Raw genomic sequence first — 4,890 nt, 5'->3', positions numbered from 1 at the left:
AGGCCACCCAGACCACTGGTGCCTAGTGGATGTAACCAATTTGACCCTCATGTTCGTACAATTGTTCTAAAGCCCTTTCTTAGGCATGTTAACCACCTCTGTGTTTGTGAAAATTGTCTCCTTACAACGAGTAATGTAAGAAAATGGTTTAATAGTCTATCTTGCAACTGCATCAGCTACTACAGATAATCAGAAAGTGTAAACATTCAGCGGTTCATGAATGCCAAGCGGTTGTTCAAGCCAGGCAAAATGTGTGGATGACCATGACGGAGTAAGCAATGTGTTGATGAAGTTATGGCCAGTGGTGTGGCGAGGGAGGGTCTGGGCAGGCAGGACACGATTGAGTGATGTTTCGTATCGTCAAGCCTCATTCCTTCCCTTATCTATGTTTTACTTTTGATGACATTCATAGAGAATGCAGCTAAGGAGTTACGTTTTCTATACACAACATAGATGCTATTCGTTTTTACAAAATCGTAGTTTACTTCAGTGAAGGGCGCAAATGGGGAGGTGATAACAAGTAGTGGTGATGTGAGAAGGAGATGGAGTGAGTATTTTGAAGGTTTGTTGAATGTGTTTGATGATAGAGTGGCAGATATAGGGTGTTTTGGTCGAGGTGGTGTGCAAAGTGAGAGGGTTAGGGAAAATGATTTGGTAAACAGAGAAGAGGTAGTAAAAGCTTTGCGGAAGATGAAAGCCGGCAAGGCAGCAGGTTTGGATGGTATTGCAGTGGAATTTATTAAAAAAGGGGGTGACTGTATTGTTGACTGGTTGGTAAGGTTATTTAATGTATGTATGACTCACGGTGAGGTGCCTGAGGATTGGCGGAATGCGTGCATAGTGCCATTGTACAAAGGCAAAGGGGATAAGAGTGAGTGCTCAAATTACAGAGGTATAAGTTTGTTGAGTATTCCTGGTAAATTATATGGGAGGGTATTGATTGAAAGGGTGAAGGCATGTACAGAGCATCAGATTGGGGAAGAGCAGTGTGGTTTCAGAAGTGATAGAGGATGTGTGGATCAGGTGTTTGCTTTGAAGAATGTATGTGAGAAATACTTAGAAAAGCAAATGGATTTGTATGTAGCATTTATGGATGTGGAGAAGGCATATGATAGAGTTGATAGAGATGCTCTGTGGAAGGTATTAAGAATATATGGTGTGGGAGGCAAGTTGTTAGAAGCAGTGAAAAGTTTTTATCGAGGATGTAAGGCATGTGTACGCGTAGGAAGAGAGGAAAGTGATTGGTTCTCAGTGAATGTAGGTTTGCGGTAGGGGTGTGTGATGTCTCCATGGTTGTTTAATTTGTTTATGGATGGGGTTGTTAGGGAGGTGAATGCAAGAGTTTTGGAAAGAGGGGCAAGTATGAAGTCTGTTGGGGATGAGAGAGCTTGGGAAGTGAGTCAGTTGTTGTTCGCTGATGATACAGCGCTGGTGGCTGATTCATGTGAGAAACTGCAGAAGCTGGTGACTGAGTTTGGTAAAGTGTGTGAAAGAAGAAAGTTAAGAGTAAATGTGAATAAGAGCAAGATTATTAGGTACAGTAGGGTTGAGGGTCAAGTCAATTGGGAGGTGAGTTTGAATGGAGAAAAACTGGAGGAAGTGAAGTGTTTTAGATATCTGGGAGTGGATCTGGCAGCGGATGGAACCATGGAAGCGGAAGTGGATCATAGGGTGGGGGAGGGGGCGAAAATTCTGGGAGCCTTGAAGAATGTGTGGAAGTCGAGAACATTATCTCGGAAAGCAAAAATGGGTATGTTTGAAGGAATAGTGGTTCCAACAATGTTGTATGGTTGCGAGGCGTGGGCTATGGATAGAGTTGTGCGCAGGAGGATGGATGTGCTGGAAATGAGATGTTTGAGGACAATGTGTGGTGTGAGGTGGTTTGATCGAGTAAGTGACGTAAGGGTAAGAGAGATGTGTGGAAATAAAAAGAGCGTGGTTGAGAGAGCAGAAGAGGGTGTTTTGAAATGGTTTGGGCACATGGAGAGAATGAGTGAGGAAAGATTGACCAAGAGGATATATGTGTCGGAGGTGGAGGGAACGAGGAGAAGAGGGAGACCAAATTGGAGGTGGAAAGATGGAGTGAAAAAGATTTTGTGTGATCGGGGCCTGAACATGCAGGAGGGTGAAAGGAGGGCAAGGAATAGAGTGAATTGGAGCGATGTGGTATGCCGGGGTTGACGTGCTGTCAGTGGATTGAATCGGGGCATGTGAAGCGTCTAGAGTAAACCATGGAAAGCTGTGTAGGTATGTATATTTGCGTGTGTGGACGTATGTATATACATGTGTATGGGGGTGGGTTGGGCCATTTTCTTTCGTCTGTTTCCTTGCGCTACCTCGCAAACGCGGGAGACAGCGACAAAGCAAAAAAAAAAAAACAAAAAAAACAACTTGCAAACTGTAAAATCACTCATATGTAGCTTTGCCAGGTTTCCTCCTAAATTTGTTCTCCATATTAGATTCATCATACGTCAACGTAACAACTTAAAACAGAGATGGTCACGAAGTACAAAGATTAAAAATGATGAAAGGCTTTGATAATCTCGATCTAACAAATTACCTAAGGCTAGATCTTCTGATCTAAGTCGTATTAATGGATGCAGTCTGGTGGGAAAGCATTCTACCTTCACTGAGGCCAAGTGTTATTTGCTCAACCTAATTGTTAACATACAGACTGATGATTCCCCTGCAACTTCCATGGTATACACACTGACCAACTTGGCAAGTGGTACACCGAGTACAACGCCACACCTCCTGACTCCTTCCCAACCCACATGATGAAGGTCATGGACAACTTGTATGACCGCTACCTAACATTACCTGGACCCAAGATGACATTAAAAATTATTGATAAATTCTATCTTGCTTGAGAGAACAAAATCTTTAATACTAAAGAATGATGGAAAGGAACAGCAAGATAATATCTGGGGGGATAAAGTGTGTTGATCACCGCAGACATAATTGAGGATACAACATAGAATAGAGAATTTGTCTCTGATGATGCTCTTGCCTCCTCTGACGTCCACATGTTATCCACATAAACACAGTACGTTACTACAGTACATACAGTAATATCAGTCGTAACAACACTATGTATGTAGTCGTGATTACCGTAACATGTGAGTGGCAAGATTGGATGACGTAACGTAACAATATCAGACTTCATCATTCTCAATAGTTTAGGTGGATCATGTAATATTTGGCGTTGCTTCATGTTTTATCAGATGATCAAATGATGGCTGGTCTAATGACCTTCACAAGTCAGTGGTCATTAAATCCCACACAGCAACCAACCACTCAGGATGACCAGGAGGGAGCCACCTGGTGCAGACCAAGTGTACCAGCCTGGTGGAGAGGGTCAACTGCTCCACCTCAGGATAAGAGCTGCTCAAGTTCTGTAGTGAGGGACACTCCAAGTGGCATGTGAAACTACCAGTCTTAGTTATAAACTACCGCCAGCCCGCCCGGCCGGTGGGTGGCTGTGGCCAACATGAACCCAGGGGCTACACACACACACACACACACACACACACACACCGCCCACTGACCTGACCACCGGCCGGTGGGTGGCTGTGGCCAACATGAACCCAGGAGCTACACACACAAACACCGCCCACTGACCTGACCACCGGCCGGTGGGTGTGGCCAACATGAACCCAGGGGCTACACACCGCCCACTGAGCTGACCACCGGCCGGTGGGTGTGGCCAACATGAACCTAGGGGCTACACACACACACACACCGCCCACTGACCTGACCACCACCACTGTGACCTGACCACGTGTGGCATGTAGCTCATCCTTGGACAACATTAATCAAATACCTAGACAGAATTTTTATGTTAGATAAAAGACATTTCTTGATAGGAAACATAAGAAATGATGACGAAAGATAAGGGACGCTATTAGAGGTAAACATTTTGTTAAAATATGAAATACGCTTCCTCAAACTAGCTCCCTGTACTGTATTTTCTTTTACATACCCAGAGGAAAATATATTCTGTGGTTAATCAACATAAATGTTCATGTTTAACAGGTTTTCTATTTCTGATAGTATTTCACTGATTCGAGTTTAAAGACCTTAGTTCTGAACAACCATTATAATGCAACCCAATACATATTTATCATAAACAAATCATTTATCACAATAACCATTATGTTTGTACCAGATTCTTTACGTCCTCAATCACGTTTGTTAATATATAAGGAATTTTTCCACCACATTTCAATACATAACATATATCTACACGTGTGTAAATATATGTATATGTTTTTATAAATTTTTCTTTGGCTTTTATAATTAAGGTGTAAGATATCCGTCTGAAGCAAATACTAAATAATATTATAGGTTATGTGTGTGTGTGTGTGTGTGTGTGTGTGTGTGTGTGTGTGTGTGTGTGTGTGTGTGTGTGCACACAGGAGTGAAAACATATTTTACACTTACAAGGTTAAAAGACGGGGCAACACGAGTGTACAAATCCTTCCTCAAAAGACTCACGTGATAATGATGAAAGTAATACACACACACAAACACACACACACACACACACACACACACACACACACACACACACACACACACACACACACACACAGAGCGGCGCTTTCAATTTTTGATGTAGATAGATTTCCTATCTTATTTTCGTCTTCGGAATTCTACATCTTCAGTTCAGCACACCATTGTGGTAATGAAGGGAAAGTCACCACATTTACAAGCCGAGTACACGTAGCTTATCCCACCTCGTTAGAGAGAAAACTTACCTGTATTTGAATTAATGAACGGGAACAGAGAAGACAAAAATTTTTTTACACATTTATTATACAACTATACAATTTATATTATATACATTACCACATTTCTTGCACTTTCCATCACAAATTTGCTGAGGTC

The sequence above is a fragment of the Panulirus ornatus genome, chromosome 5 (genome assembly GCF_036320965.1).
Source record: "Panulirus ornatus isolate Po-2019 chromosome 5, ASM3632096v1, whole genome shotgun sequence".
In the NCBI taxonomy this organism is placed as follows: Eukaryota; Metazoa; Arthropoda; class Malacostraca; order Decapoda; family Palinuridae; genus Panulirus; species Panulirus ornatus.
The sequence above is the reverse complement of the archived record's forward strand: the minus strand, read 5'-3'. Positions refer to the sequence as shown.